General features: G+C 41.8%; 1 protein-coding gene across 1 annotated transcript in view; it reads left to right on the plus strand.

Annotated features, from left to right (window-relative positions):
- HIVEP1 (HIVEP zinc finger 1) overlaps positions 1 to 13,821 on the plus strand; it is a 128,419-nt gene extending 114,598 nt beyond the window's left edge. Inside the window, exons 10-11 of the transcript XR_005263008.2 lie at positions 422 to 529; positions 4,263 to 13,821. The gene's annotated coding sequence lies outside the window, so the exon portion shown is untranslated. The remainder of the gene's footprint in view (positions 1 to 421; positions 530 to 4,262) is intronic.
- The last annotated feature ends 2,948 nt before the right edge of the window (positions 13,822 to 16,769 follow it).

Below are 16,769 nucleotides of genomic sequence, written 5' to 3' on the forward strand. Positions count from 1 at the left end.
CAGAACTCTAGCAATTTACATTAGTTTTAGCTTCTTTAAAATGGACACATACCTGTAAACTAGAACTATGCTGATTAATTTGAGCCTGTTTGTCTACAGCATGACCAAAAAAAGGTTTACAGCAATGTGAAACTATCTCCAAAAATTGTAATGCTATCACAAGAGTTAGTATTTCTCTGAATTTTATAAGGAAGCAGTGAGAAAGAAAGTGCTGTTCCACATGCCCTGAAGTCCTGATTTTACTAACTGTTTAGAAACTCTGGAGATTTGCTGTGTACGCATTTTAAATATTTATTTGACTAGCAATTTTGTGTGCTCATTTTCTAAGTTTTAATTTCAGGAAATACTGTACTAGCACATAGAGGCAGACAAATTCAACCTGGTGAATCAGACTATCTACATGTTTCTCTTTTCTTTCTAGGTGTTTTGAAGACATCAGGTCAAGAGATGGAAGCAATACCTTGAAGAATAGGAATGACAAGACAATGGATTATGTCATAATGAGGAAAGTTATGACGTGTATCGTTTGGTAAGTCAACAATAATAAAAGAATTTATTTGTAGCAGGATCTCCGCTAACAATGAAGATGAGTGCGTAGCTGTACATATCTCTCCTTTTTCAAATGGAGTGGGAGGACGTCATACTTTTCTAGAAGATAGGTGTTTGTCCTCCTGAATATTGTACTGTTTACCTTCCTTCAAATATGTTTGAAAATGAGCATTCATTGTCATGCCTCTACAGCATTGGGCAACAGGAAAAAAAATAATCTAGGAGTATGACCAGACTGGAGAGAAGGCCACATTCCCTACCTCCCATCCATCAGTGCCTTTCTGCCTCCTTTTAATAATGTGTGTAACCAACATCTATACTGTACATCAGCACACAGAGGATTTGCATGTCAACTGCATTGACACAAACCTGGGAGCATAATGTTAGCAATTATATTTTCAATCCAAATTAATTCTTTTTTTTTTTCCATTTGTACTGCATCTTTGTTTTCTTGTTTAGAGTCATTAGTGGTAGGAAACTTACACTCCCTTTGCTGCAGGGATTCTTCTGCTTGAGTCAGTAGCAAATAGCTCAGAGATTTGCCAGTGCAGGATTAGGCTGCTCTTCAGATGGTGTGAATTATCACAGCTGAATTGGAGTAAACAGCACAGGGGCTGTTTACTCAGGGATCAATTTGTAACGACTGTTGGACACCCTGTGGCAAACAAAGCACAGCTGTTCAAACATGAAAAGGCCAGGGCAAGTGTCACTTCTCAGTGCACCCAGGCACAGTCTGGCATCATCACACAACTTGTTCTCATCAAGGGGCTGTAAGCAGGTGCTACCTAAAGTCTGGGCACAAGTACAGCTACATTAAGGACACAGCATGGTGAGCTTCTGTGAGAGCCCTCCCTAGAAAAAGAATGAAGCAGTAGCGTGTAGCTCTACTCTTTCAGCTTGGACTGCAATTGATTTCTCATTGCAGGATATGATGTTTGTTGGTAAGGCAGTTATCTGATTTTGAAGGTGACTTGTTCCTTTGCTGTCCATGTGACAGCATTGATTTTGGAATAGATACCTTATTAAATGTGTCCACATTCTGCATTTGGGCTTAATAAGCTACAGCATGGCCTACCTGTTGCTTCTTAGGACAAGACCTAAAACAGAGACAACCACTTTTGTTGTAACTGGCCTTAGATCTCTTGGTCTATATAGCATTACATCCCCAGATATAAATCCCAGCCTCTGGGCTGTAGTTCAAATAAGATAAACTTGCTAGGTGCAGGGTTTCTGTGGCTGTGTCAATTACTGTTCTAGTTTACACTTCTGCACCTTTCACATTCTCAAAGAACTTGCTGTAGCTTTTGGTTTGTTGTGAATTATGCCCTGAGGCCAGAGCAGCACACATTTGGCCTGTATCAGCCAGTCCCCCATCAGAAAGTCTGCGAGCAGCACTTTGCACCCACGCGAATTCAAAGGCACATCACATGCATTTCATCTCTGATTGCATACTTTGGCTGAGCACCACCTGGCTGACCCCAAAAACAAACACATACTGTGTCTTACACTCAACTAAACATGTTCTATATTGGTTCTTAATAAAAAGATTTATCTTGCCTTGACTGTACTGACATGTATCTTAAACTGAACATAAAATGAATTTAATTATACTTCTTTTTCCAGAAGCCCTCATTTTTACAAGATAATCTTCACCAAGGTTTTATAGACACTTCTGTTTAAACCTGTAAATTGCCTGTCAAACACATGTTTAGTATGGGGATGGTTTCATCAAAACAGAAGAAAAAAAAAGATCTGTTTTAGCATGAGTGACTTGCCATAAGCCAGGGAAATCAAGTAATCTACAAGTAGGAGTACTTGCTCAAGATAGCCTTCAGCTAATTTATCCAACAGGCCCCTGCTTCTGTTGCTTTTGAAAGATCTTCTGAGACCAGTAGCAGGGAATCCTTACATTGCTTTCAGGCTTTATACTTTCAGTCTTTATAAGATGAACACTAGGTGTCATCCATTGTAGACTGTTGTGGTCAGTCTCTAGTTGTGAATATTAAATTATGAATGTATTTAAAAAACGTGGCTGGAATTGTCATGTCTTAAGGAATTTTCCTTTGCCTAGATGGGGTCACCATATGTATGGATGGCCATTTTCAATTATATTTAAAAAATACCAGAGACTTGGATCACGTAGAAAAAAACATTTATGGGTTTTATGTTGAAGGTGAGACCACTGTCAAAGGTTTGGATTGCTAACATAACATTGGATTGCTAACTCTGTTGTTGGCTAAGGATAAAAACAGGCTACTTTAAAACACTTAAGACTGACTATTAGATAACTTTAAGTGGAATGTCAGTGGGTGGATGAGCAAACAGCAACAAGGATGTAACAGCATGTAATTATTTGATTTGATGTTCATGTTTTGCTTCAAAAGTGCTGAATCAAAAAAAAAAAAAAAAAAAAAAAACATGGCAAAGATGTTACTGGTGTTTTCTTTGCTCCTCCACTTCTCCTCTCTACACAGACCAGACTACTCAACATGTTAGGAGGTGGGTGGTTATTTGCAGATATTCCATGTTAGACCTAAGGAAACCATACTAGCTGAAAGATGATGAGGCTTTACATTCCTAAGTTTCAATCATGGAAAGAAAGCTTGTCCTAAGATCAGTCAACTGGCTAGGCATGCTTGGTTTTCTTTAGTAGTAGGTTTACTTTCCCCAATAAGGTCAAATATTAAGACCAGTTTGGTTTTGTGGCTGTGCTCGGTAGGTTATTGGAAATCCGTTACCATGCATGAAGCATTTATGCTGGCAGTAGGCCAGCTGAAAGCTGTTTGTAAATTCAAATACCTCTAGCATACCCTCTTTTTGTTAAGTTAGATGGTTAAAACATCCCTCTTGTGCTTTAGAACCAGCTGCAGGGCATTTGTTGGTCCCCAAATACCTTACAACTGGATTTCTCCTTCTAAGAAATAAAATGTTATGTAGCAGAGGTGCCAGTTGTGTCCTGTAGATAGCAGCTCTCTAATAAAAGGAAGCATGTGCAAGGCAGGGACCAGCAGGCAAGGGAGTAGCATTGCCGTGTACATCCACCAACTCCCAGGAGCACAGGGCCACCATGCACCAGCTGTGATTTTCCCCTTGGCAGGAAGTGCCAGGCATCATGCAGGTGCAGTGGCAGCCTTTTTCAGAACAGTTCTAAAAGACTTCTGAAAATCTGGTCCCAACATCTGGAAGTATGCAGCCTCCAACTTCTTGTGGGAGGCTGAAGCACGTTAGTGCTGTGCAAGTTCTCCTTGTCAGCCAGGGTCTGCGTAGTAAGGGAGGTGGTGCCTGCAGTAAGTGGGCACCCACTGAGCTACACCTCTTTTCCGTGACCCAGCTGCAGGCACTTGCTGGCAGAAATGTAGCTGTGGTACAAGAAAGGAGAGTGTATCCAGGCTGCAAGACAGCAAGCCGGGGGGGAGCACTTGACTGCGCCCAGGCACAGGAAGGCAGCATCATGTGTTTCAGCCCCATTGTGCAGTGTTAGGTGTGTCTCTGATTTGCAAAAACAATCCAGGAGCCAGAGCAGAAGCAAATGTTGAAAGATTGTCTCTTTGCAAAACAGAAATCAACGTTTTAGTCTGGACACCAGAGAGTTTTGCTCATCCAATAGGTCAAGTGGGCAGTTAAGAAGCCATTTTTGAGGCTTGGAGGTTTCAGTTGTGTTTCTTTGTTTATTCCCTTACCTATAATCATCTATGACTCTCTCTTATTTACAGTGTTTCAGAGCAAGAACTCACACACCTAATGCTGATTAGTTCTGTTCGACTAGGTAAGTGGCTCCCCTGTGGATACCCTGTTCTCTTGTGAATCATCGTTCCTCCTGGATATGTCCTCCACCTCAGATCAAAGACCCAGGATGTATTAGGTATGAAGACATGAGACAGCGCAAACAGATTAGCAAAGATACACACAAAGAAATGCATCCCAGCTTTTCTCTCATGTGACCCTGAAAACTGGTATGGTCAACACAACACTAAGCCCTTGTTATACAAGAAACAGTAGAAAAGAAAAGAAAAAAAGAGACACTTCAGAAGTTGTTTAGTTTACCCAGTTTTCTACAAATTACCTTTTCTAAGTATTTGCAGTTTTGTACTTAGTTCTTCCTCACACTTGGAAATTCCTTAGGCTAGATCCCCACCTGATGGAGAATGACATCTGCAAGCTTCAGCAGAGCAGTGCTACCAGCATCAGCAGAGGACTTGGTACTACTAAGCATTTAAGTATTGAGTCTTGCCAACAAACACACAAATTAAAGGAACATGAAAGCATGTGGTCTCTTTGTTTCAAGTTTATGCAGTCTGTTGTGTTCCTGATGGTTTTATTCATTTTTTTTTAACCTATGCAAACAACTGAAAATAAATCTGTACCGGTGAAATGCCAAAACTTAAGGTTGTGAGGTCAAACTAGATTATTTTAATAGTCTCTTCTACCTTCATAACCTTTGAACACAATTTTGAGCTGACAAGTCAATTAAAGTCTTTATTTCAGCAGTGTGTTTTACCTAGAGGATTGCACAAATAATTATACTTTTACAATTTTTAACCTCTTTTTTTTTTTTTTTAATTGAATTTTGACCTCCCCTTTTAATGGGTGCCTTTTAATCCTTTTGTTTAAGAATAAGAGTTGTGCTTGATTTAAGATGGCAGACAATGTGCTTGCATAGTGAGAGAGACTGGTTTTGTGGGAGCATTTGGACAATGTACTGTTTTTCTAAGAAGTTGCTCTTCCTGTTAGTGGAAATAGCTGTAACGAAGGACCAAAGAGCTGTCATTTTTCTGTCATTAAGTTCATGTAAAAGGGTGATAAAACGTGCTGCTCTTACATCTTCAAGTGGATTCTGTCAGTCTTTTGCTCCAGAAATCAATTGTAATTAGCAATGCACTGAAAATGACTGAAAACATAATTTTCCACAACTGGAGAGAAAAAGTGGGGTTATTCAATCTGGAAGGTGGTTTGTAGGTGGCAGTTAGGCATGCCAGAGCATATGCTTGAACCTTCACTGTGGACATAGTATATCACACCCAAATTCTTCCGTCATTTCATCCAGGACAGTGGTGAACACTATGAGGGCTGCTAGCTTTTTAATGGGTGCTATCCAATTCCTTAAAGCAGTTCCAGCTCCAACTTCACCCTATTAGGATGCACGCTTACTGAGTTAATTTTGTGTTTAATGTTTGTGCAACAATGACAATTGACAGCCTCACACTGGAGTGAGATAATAAAGCTGTCTGCAAGATGATGGTGCCAAACATGGAAAAAGCAAGCTAGAGCCAACTTTGCCCATGTCCCTGTTGAATATCTTGTGACTTTCTGGTACCAACAAAAAAGGGAGCCAGCTGGGATGGGGTTGGACTTTGATGATTTGGAAGATGAGGGAGAATACTTTTAAAATAACTCATTTTCTGGCCCAACCAAGATAAAACCTGGTCTCATGGTGGTCAGGAGCAGTCTCCTTCTGCCTGCGGGATGACCAGGATTCCACACATTAATTTTTAAGGTTGTAGCAGGGACAATATCTGAGAACAGAATGTGGCTATTTCTGGTACAATGGGGGTTGCTGTTAATGACATGGGAACATGATTGATTATTTATTTATTTATTTATTTTTAAGCTGGCATTGCTCCTTCAAGCAAATTAATGTCTGATACATTTGCATTTCTATGTGTCATTAACCTAGATGCCTACTGCAGGACCTAAAGCTTGTGTCTTCTGGCAAGACTAAATCCTCCTAATGCACTTTTCCTAATACACTGAGGGAATTCGGAGTCTCTCCATTTGAAGCTGACTTGGTATTTTGACTAATTGCTTCTGGTAGCAGTTAATAGCATTCTGTGAAGGTACTTCATCTGCTGACAGCAGATTGATGTAAGGAAGGGACACAGTTCACATTTCCAAAGGGAACATCAGGAAACCCATTACCAGCTTCATTAATCTGTTAATAATAAAATTAAAGTACAAATAAAATGTGACAAATTGGGTTTTGTTGTGAAAGTCACTTTAACAGGAGGCTGTGAATAAAGGTCAAAACAAACTGATTTCTGCTGTGTTTTAATAGTAGAATCAGAGGAGAGCATTGTAGAAACACTAATTAATCTGGTGATACTATGATTGTCCCCAAATGATACAGAAAGAAGTTTGACAAGTGATTTCTTTTTCTCCTTTAGAACATTTACAAAACCTGGGACATAAATCTTTGTCACACAACATTTAAGTGCTAATCCAATTACACAGGAAGCTTTCAACAACATAGGTACAGGAGATAGGCAGATTTTCCCTGCCTATGCATTTCCAGCTGTTAATTCAATTGAATATCAAGTTTAGCCAGCAAGGGCAAAAAAAAGAGAAGACTCTGTGTGCAGATCTGGCAACACTCACAGAACTGAGCCTGACAGCAGAAAAAGACTTCATCAAAGAGTCAAGAGACCAAATCAGGCATTCCTTTTCTTGCAAGGATGGCGTTGGCTTGTCAGTGGCCCTTGTGACAAATGAAAACAGTGCAAAACTGTGCAAAATCAGCTCACTGTCTGTCACTCTTCTAAGGATAACTCCCAAGCCTGTCAGGGCCCTGCACATCTCTGACATCAGCCTTCCTAGCCACATCCTAGTTTAGCACAACATCTTAGCCTAGCCTTGGCACCTGAGTAATCCTGCTAGAATCTTCAGCTCAGACGGCAAAACAAAACCGCTAAGAACAAGAACAAGGTGTTAATGGGTTCTGTAGGAAAACCTCCAATGCAGCTGCAAGGAGTGGAGGGCTTCCTGCAGCCTGGCAGAGCACAGTCTGCTGAGAGCACCTGAACTGAAGGCATGCTTATTAGGGAGCCCAGCTAGGCAAACAAATACATAAACATGTTAATGTGAGGTATTTGAAGGGAATGGCTCATTAAGTCAGGCAGGGTGGCTGTGTGGAAAACTGATAGCTCTATTTTAAAAATCAGCAGGCTGCCCTTTTGGTTTATGGAAGTCAAAATGAGCCTGTATAGTCTTTCTCTCCTCTGGTTATTTTAGGGATAATTTCAGACCTCATGGAGAGCAGATTTCCAGCGTGAGAAGCACCATGTGGAGTTAGTCATGTCAGCAAAGAGGCTAGGGGAGGAGGGAGGACATGCTTCTCTCCTGGTCTCAGAGAGGAGTTTACAGCTAAACGTGGGATGTGTGAACAGTGAAGAGGAATTACCTGGTGTTGGTGGGCTGGGGGCTTGGGAAAGGCAAAAAGCCCAGAGCAAATGCCCATCAGTGCAAAAACACCAATAGCTGGAAATCAGAGCTAAACTGGGCTTAGAGGCCAGGAAATGAGTGGGTTGTGTGGTGGGCAATTAAGCACCAAAGCAGAGTATGGGAGGGAACCAAAAAGCAGCCCTCTCTGGACAGAGTTACCTTCCATTAGCACAGAGCTGTCAGAGAAAGTGGCAGGACAGGCTCACACAAACATGCAGATTTTTCACTACAACATGTAGTGAGAATCCTCGTGCTCAGGAGCACCAACCTGACTCCAGCTGCTTGCTTTATGCTCAGTTTCATATGTAATACTTATTGGCCATCAACGTCAAGTTAGCTCTCTAATCTATATTCTGGAGGTTGGAGCGCCGGAAGTGCTGCTATCCATTCAGCTTAGTTTGGATTCATGAAGAGCCAAGTTGTCTGTGCCTGGAGGAAGATTTTGGGCAAAGTGACAAAAGGCAGATTTCATCTGCAGCTGCTTTGGGAGCTGGCAGTTGCCTGATTTGAATTTTCTTAGCTGAGGGCTCTGCTGCCTTCCACCTGTGCAGTCAGAGCTCACAGAACACTGCTCCTACTAACGGAGGTTATTCCCTACCTCCTCCTGTTCCCATTTCCTCTTGCTGTTCCTTTTCCTGGAAGGGGTCTCTCTCATACAGAGTTTAATTCCTTCAAATCAGGGGACTTTTTGCCAAATTTTAACCAAAAATCTCAGTTATCTCTGACCTTGCAAAGACCCCCAGAAATGTATCCTAGGCATCTTAGAGCACAGCTTTTTTGCTATAGCGTTTGTGAGAGTTAATTCATCAGATACATAGCCAAGCTGTTTTCTGGGGCACATGCTGCAGGGCCCTTCCCACTGAGGAGGTGTGGTGGCAGGGCCACCAGGACCAAAGCAGCCCCAATTCCAGCAGCACAGCATGACAAGAAACCTGGGGTCTGATGTAGATCAGCCCCTGTCTCACAGGGCATCCTCTCTATGTAATTCAATTGCCCTGTACTTCCCTTTCTTACATCTCATAGTGGACCAGCTCCTTAATTTCAGGTTTTGATACCCATGGAAGATTTCTACCTCTGTTGGTAATGGTTGGTAAGTGAACTCACAGCTGCTCAGGATATTTCCAATGGTTATAAGAACAGAGAAGACCATCTGCAAGGCTGTTTGCTACCTACTGGGTTGCTGGGCCTCGTCACAGTCTTCCCCTGCTATATCGGCTGCATCTCAAGGAGGTGAGCTTCATACTGCTGTTGCCTAGGCAGGTGATCCTGCAGCTGCCCATCATAAAAGTGATGGTGCCTCCAGCTTTTCTTCTGTTTCTTTCTGTACAGCACATTCCTCTCATAATTGTTTTCTCTTTCTTCTCCTGGTTGTTGGGGTGCCTCTGCTCTTTTGAACAGATCTGCCAAAACTTCTGTAACACACAAGATGAGCTGTAACCAACCCAAAAGAAAAATGTCACCTATTTCTTTAATGGATTCATTGCTACCTTCTTTCTCTCCCACTTTGGACTGCAGATGTCCAAAAGGGATTTTTAGTTCAGATTTCTGTATCCTATCACCCTCTAAAATACATTTCTCTATAGAGTTAAAATATGCCAGTGAAAATCTCTGCTTTTGTGTTCAAATCCTCATTGTTTATTACCAACAGCACTGAATTTCATTTTTTGTTCTCTCTTCTGACAGTGAATAGTAGAGCACATGTGCCATTCTGCATGGAGGATTGGGATTAGTACAAACAAAGCAGTAAAAACGTTATTTCATTTTGAAAAATTAGGAATCAGAATGTCTATTCAAAAAGTTTATTGCTTTTTATGTTTTCTCACTTTTTTTTTTTTTTTTTTTTTTTTTTTTTTAAGCAGTGGCAGCGTCTCAGCATTGTGCCCACAATGCACTTACAATGTCTCTCTGCCTCTCAACAGTTGATCCACTCAAAGCCAAACACTTTCTGCTCTACAGATTTTTCTTTCAACTGTAACAGGGAACAGGGGGGCAGGGCCTGGCTGATGGATGAAGGGCACAGTCTTGCAGCCCAAAGCAGGGATAGCAGGGCCATAACTAGGGGCAGCCCAGAGTCCAGATCTCCAGGCAAGCCCACAGTGGCCAGGCAGGTCCAAGCTAAGCCAAGTCATTAGCCCATGAGTCAGGGTCTGGATCACTGTGGTCAGTGGCCAGGCAGGAGCACAGCTATGAACAGTGCAGATGGGGCTGTGCACCAGAGCCTCAGCTGAAGATCATTGATCAGATAGGCACCTGGTATGTACCTGGTATGCCAGGCTCATCTATCAAAACCATCACATATAGCCTAAATGGTTGCTGTCTCCTTCAAAAGGCTCTTTTCAGCTCCCTGGGATTTCTCACAGTAAACTCAAATAGTAGGAAACTGAAAAGAAAGAAGATTTTAGCAACAAAATAGTAATCTAGCTAAGAGTATAGGGAAGTAAAGAATATCTGTTGATAGTTTGGAAAACCAAGCTATTATCAGAAGTATTTAGAAAAGCCTAATTGAGGGTGGAGGTTTTTTTGTTTGTTTTGTTCTTTTTTTTTTTTTTTTTTTTTTTTCCCAGGAGGTGCTTAAGAGAAGGCTTGCTCACTCTGCAAATAAATTAGATGAACGTTTCTGAGGGGAAAGGGCCATTTCATCTGGCGAAGAGCAAAGAAGCAAAATGAAGAAGTTGTAAGCTTGTTGGACGTGTGTGTTGCTATAAAGATAGAAGACAAATGAAGGTATGTAGCTGATATGAGAACAGTTTAATATGGGATGTTCCCCGTTCCTCTTAGTTTATGTCAGTATTTGGATATCTTTCTCCATGGCTCAATCAGAACTTCTGAGCTTGGTGCTGAAGTTGTTGAGGGAGGTGCTTTGTTCTGTACTAAACAAAAGACATAGGAGACAGTCATAGTTGTCCCCATGGCTTAAAATTGATGAACTTACAGGACTCAAGCTTACTTTAAAGATCACAGTCTCTGTCAGTCCTGGGGAGAAGGACGGGTACCACCTGAGATGGATATGTTGGACCCTGACCTGCTAATACTCTTGTGATACTCCATTTGTAACCAGTATTCCTAGCTGAGTATTTTCAACACATTTTCAAGGAGCTAGTTTCTATCCCAAGCCTGAAGCCTGCAATGATTTATGTCCTCGACACACTACAAGGGATGCCACCAAGAGACTGGGGGGATGATCACCAAGTCAACTACAAGCCATACAATCAGGTGTATGTCAAGTCAAAGGGACAATTCACTGCTGTTAAGACCAAAACTCAGCAATATGTGTGAGTCTTTGAAGCTTCAGGGTCCAGAAGGATCAGAAAATTTATAGGAAATAAAATACTATTGAGTCCTGTTTTGCAGTCACAGACACTGTGGTCTCTTAACAAGAGTTAAAAACCTAGATTATTCCTTAATACTGGAGGCGTAAAGGAAGATCTGTTGCAAATATATTATAACTTCTGGAGGGATTCCTCTTTCCTTCTGGTGGGTAGCATCTCCCAGGCTTTGCAGGAGCCCTGGCCAAGCTCAACCAGGCAGCAACACAAGGCTGGGGCATGGGGACAGGCCTGCAAGGACAGGACCACAGTGGGAGGTAGAGGCCTGAAATGCTGGCTTTGTTGTGCCTGGGTTGTCAGAGCCAGGAGTGGCACCTGGGGGTAGGAGGGAAGGTGGGACTGTGTGGGGCAAGATCTCAGGGGCTGGCTGGCCTGGGTATTTCAGAAGGAAGGACATGAAGTCCTTGCATATTCAAGGAAGTGGGACTTTATGACCCCTCTCTCTGTAAACAAGGTCACGCTGGAGCTACATGTATGTTTATGTGTATGGGTTTCTGCTTCAACTGTCTCCCTCTAAGGAGAAAGAAGGCCAGGCAGGCCCTCAGGTTACGAAGTGCTTTGGCAGTGCAGCCTCTGCAAGAAATATAAAGCTGTGGGTCCAAAAATTAAGTCTTCATCAGGACCATGAGACCATCCCTAATAGGTCCCCCCCATCTTCTTACACTTGCCAGTCTTAAATTTGCTTAAGCTATAAGAGTCTCTTTGCTCCCGATATTTTCTCATGTCTTCCCTAAGTAAGCCTATGTTTATGACATTAAATATATTCACTGTATATTAGTATCAAGCATTTGCTTTTAAAAGATAAACTTCCCCTGTTATTACCCTTTTATTTCCTCTGCTATTTTTCTCGGTGAGTTATGTGGGTAAGAAATTACTGCTATGTTGTCTGGAGGTTTCCCTGAGGAACCTTGTCAAAATGAACAGCACTTTTACTAAGCTTTCCCATACAGAAAGAGCAAAAATAAAACAAAATAATTAAATAGCTTCTGAAAGAATTCAGTGTCTAAAACCTTGGGGAAAAATAATGGCTCCATCTATGCTGTTTTGAAAGCCTTTTTAGTAGCTCAGCATTTGTGTTCTGCATAGGGTCTTCCAGTGTCATCATCACAACCATCAGATCTGAGCACTTTCCAGGTGTGCAGTTAAGTGACAGGACTAACAAGTGTTTTGTATTTGTTCTCACATCTTCTTCCCAATGGGTAAGACTGGTGCGGCTGGGAGCCTTGTTTTGGAAGTATATTGCTTTTGTTTTAGGCATTTTTTGTTTGTTTTTAGTATACTTGTTATCGTCTGTTTCCATCAAAGAAGTTTAGTAGCACTTGGGGAACAAGCATGCCTCCTAGCTACCCATTCTCCTGAGTGCTTTCTTCTTCAATGTGAGATTGGGGGAAAAAATTTACACGAACATTTGGAAAGTTTTTCTCAAGTTAGAAATAAGAGGCAGAATTTCACACTAGTGATGCACATAATCTATACCTGACAAACCAGCATGATGAATAATGTCTTGGCTCTCTCTGGCATGCAAAAATACCCCGCATTCATACAAAGTTATTGTTACCCCACAGCCCAAAGCACAGTTGTAGCACATGCTCTCTCTCTCTCTCTCTCTCTCTCTCTCTCTCTCTCTTATTCCTTTTTTTACAAAGTGCATGAGGGTTCCTCTGCTTTGGAATTTGCCCTCCTCATTGGATCAAACAATCTGAAGCTGTTTAGTTTTCTGGCTCATCTGTTTCCCCCCTACTTCTCTTCAAGAGCGAGAATTAATGTGCTCAGTCCTGCAAGACATTGCTCTTGCTGGCACTGGTTCAGCAAACCACTTACACAAGTGTTTAAATTTTAGCCAGGCATAGGAACTGAGCCACGGAGGTTAATAGGGCTGTAGCGGGGACCGTGGTGGAATCAACTTCCCTGACCTGCAGCCTGACCTGATGACATCCCGCTGATTCCTGTGCTGCTGCAACTTGGGGGTGACCTCAGCATGTTTGTTTATCCTGGAGTCAAACGGTATGTGGGGACTTTGACTCCACCTTAGCCTGCCTGGCCCAAAAGTTCACATCTCCACAGAGGAATCACTGGGAAAAGTAGATAGATTGGATCAACTCCATGATATAGTCCAACAGCAGCTGATTATGAATCCCTTGAGGGACCTATGTCACGGATACCCTCCTGTGACAACAACACCCTCTTCCTTGCTTACCCACTGAGGGCTTTTTGCCTCCTGAAGGGGTTGTGTGGTGCAGAGAGGAGAGGCTGGCGCCATGGTTTGAGCATTCAGGTTTCTGAACACCTGACACGCACAATTTCCTCCAGTCCCATATTGCAGCGGTGAAAGGAGAGGCCACCACCCTGCCAATGCCTGTAATGGACAAGGGCTCTCACAGGTTCTTTGTTCTGTATAGAAGCAACAACAAAATTCATCTTAGGCATGATCACTCACAAGCTTTCTCAGGCAGCTAAAATTGACCCATCCATTTTTGAGAGAGAGGGTGAGGGGAAACAATCTCCAGTGGTCCAAATTACTCTGTTCAACAGAAAAAAATACTTCCATGTAATGACCTCAGTGGGGAGTGAGCAGCTCCTTTTGTGTATTAAATTAAAATCTCTGGGGGAACATTAGGCCCTGTAATTTGTATTTCTCAGATGCAATTTAAGTCTTTCATCAAAAAACAAAACAAAACAAAATAAATAAAAAAAATTAAAAAAAAAAAAAAAAAAACAAAAAAAAAACAAACCTAATAACTGAGCTCTGTGATACCCAGAAGATTCATTTTCATGTGAAAGATGAAAATAGCCAGCAACATGTTAACAAATTCCACAGGGAGAACAATGTGATGATAAAAATAATTTGACGTGGGCATGATTTCGAAAATGCAAACACAGTGCTTTATGGATCAACAAAAAGGAAAAGGCTGTCTTAAACATTTTCTTTATATTAAGATAGAGGTGGGGAAAAACTCCCTAGCCTGCTCATTAAGGGTGAAGTACATGAGCAGTTTCCAAAGAACAGAGGCCCAAAATGATGCATCTCCATATCTTATTTAGAAAAAAATCCCGTGTACTAGGAAGACTACTTGCATAAGTTGTCATCACTTATGCTGTATTATATTGACTGAGGAAAAAAGAGGTCTGCCCAAGCAACCACTTTCACATCAGCTGTGGAGAAGGACGTAGATTTCTGCACTGACAACTGGTGCCAGATCATATCTCATGCTTTGAGGAGTATGTGTCATTCCCAAAGTTATGAAGCTTTTCCAAGAATTGTCTGTGAGTGTAGGAGAGAAGCAAACTCCAAAGTGCTTCCTCTACCTCTCCCTGGGAGAGCACTGTGTTGTAAAACAGCATCAGCAGAAATGGACCTTGGACAGAGGGGGTTTCTGGTGGGAAGAGCAGCATCCAGCTGGAAACCTTATCTAACCTCTTTGTTTATTGAAACACAGTCATGCATGCTCCTGCAATGGTTCATCTCCTAGGACGAAGCAGAGCTTTTGGTAGGATGCTCAGTGGGCGATTCTGGGCAGCCACGATCTGAGTACAAGCCACAAGCTGCTTGCTCAGGTCAATAAGCAGCTGGAAGTGAAGAGGGAGAGAGAGGAAGATGGGAAAACACAGGAAAATACATCAAATTATTTATAAGCACCAATCAAAATAACAGGTACAGTCTTTGTACTGTATTGTAATTCAAGTGACCATAAGCACCTGGCAGTCTCAGTGGACAGAGGGCCAGTATATTAGTGACTTTGTCTATAAAAATTTCTATGATGATTTTAAACAAACACCGCTTTATCAGGATTCATCATCTGCACTTGAAACATCTGATACTGTGACTCTCAGTTTTTGTACTTCCTATGTACTTACTGCTATTAAATTTAATGAAAAGATGCCTATCAATCCCATGAAAAACATATTTTGTTGCATAAAAATGATATTTTTGTCTATTTTTTATTTAATCACATATAAATAAGCAAACTAGGACCTAGTCCCACAGAACACTTGCAGTCCACGTGTACCTTAGGTACTCATTTTCAGCACTCAGTCAAAAAATACTGAGCAGAGTAAGTTTCCTAGGCCCTCTTAGTAAGAAACACTGAGGAACTGAGGCAGAGTGCAGTCATAGTGGTCTATGAAAAGCAGAACAGAAGATCAGGCCTCTGTTATGTATTGTTTCCTGATGGAGAATCAGGAGGACAGAGATTACAAGGAGATAATGCTGGTGAATGATGCAGCTGTACTAGAAAATTTTCATGGTGAAAAACATGGGCTACAACCTGCAAATACAGATTATTCTGCTAAGTTAAAGCAGAAAACAACAACAAATACTGAGAAGACCTAGCTAAAAAACATGGCACAAGTTATGTGGTTAATCCTTTAAAGTGAGACCATGAATCACCATCATCTCTTCCTAAAGTCCTCGTGTCACAAAGTGGGTGAAATTATTTGCCTCTCCAACATCTGCCAAACCACTTCAATCCTCCCTACCCCCCAGAAAGCAGTCTGGAAAACCCCATAGGAGATGTTACAGACGTATGCACAGGCAGGGGAGAAGCCAGCTCCCATTTGCCCAGGACAGACCAGCTGAAGCCACCAGAGAAAGAAGGGGAAGATTGTTGTCACGCTGGTAATAATTCTTATTTTCATTGCAAGGGATATTTGCCATTTTCTTCTGTTTTCTTACTTCTGTTTTCTAAGTGTGGATACCTTAATGCCGAGTTTCTACAAGGCATGAATGCAGGGCTGGTAAGCAGACTGTTCCTTCTGCAATTCTCTCTGCAAGTTTGGGGGCATCAGGGGGAGAGCACCAAGCCCCGAAACCAAGGAGGAGATGAGCCAACAGAGAAAAAGGCCAGTGTTAACACACTGGGAATTTCTTTGTTAGCAAGAATATTAAAAGAATGAAAATCAATTCATAATGAATTCAGGAGGCTCTCTGTACATATTTTAACTGCTTGGTATTATCCCATTGAAGAGGCAGTCCAACCTCACTAATGTACGTTGTTACACAAGCAAAGCACTCCAGCATTGATTTTTTCTTTTACAAAGGATTATGAATCCACATGATTTAAGCAACTGAGAATAATGACCAGCCCTGTAAGTTGAGCCAAGCACAGGAACTTTCTGGACTGAAGCAGTTTGTATCAGCTCTTTTAATTACATTTGAAGACATATACTGTCCATTAATATTTGACGTCTAATTATGTTTTTAAGAGGTGGCTCTATTGAAAACTAGTTATATCATGAAGATGTGTGCAGAAGCTTAAACCAAAGCTATTTTTTTTCTTATGCAGCCTTTCCAGGAACAATGGTCTAAATTAAAAAGCAATAAACTCTTGCCCTGGCTTGCATTTGGAGGTACTGAAAGGATGTGATTGCCAAGTGGTGGCTGTGAGGTGTGGCAACCACAGCAGGCTCCACTCTGCCTGCATCTTGGAGTATCCCAGAGCATCCTGAAGCTGGCAGCCCCCTAAAGCCACTGCTTTCTTGTAAGCAGGACTGAGCAAAAGCTGTTTCAAGGTATCCAGCACCTGCCTGTTGTGCAAGAGGCAGGGAGGAAACCTCCCTCTGCAGATCCCCAAGAACATAAATACAATCCATAGCTATGGTGTAAGCATTTAGGGTTGGAAACACAAAAGAAATCACTTGGTCTTGCACTTCCCACTGCAGCAATCAGTAGTTATTTGCTGG

The sequence above is a fragment of the Anas platyrhynchos genome, chromosome 2 (assembly GCF_047663525.1).
Source record: "Anas platyrhynchos isolate ZD024472 breed Pekin duck chromosome 2, IASCAAS_PekinDuck_T2T, whole genome shotgun sequence".
NCBI classification, from domain to species: domain Eukaryota; kingdom Metazoa; phylum Chordata; class Aves; order Anseriformes; family Anatidae; genus Anas; species Anas platyrhynchos.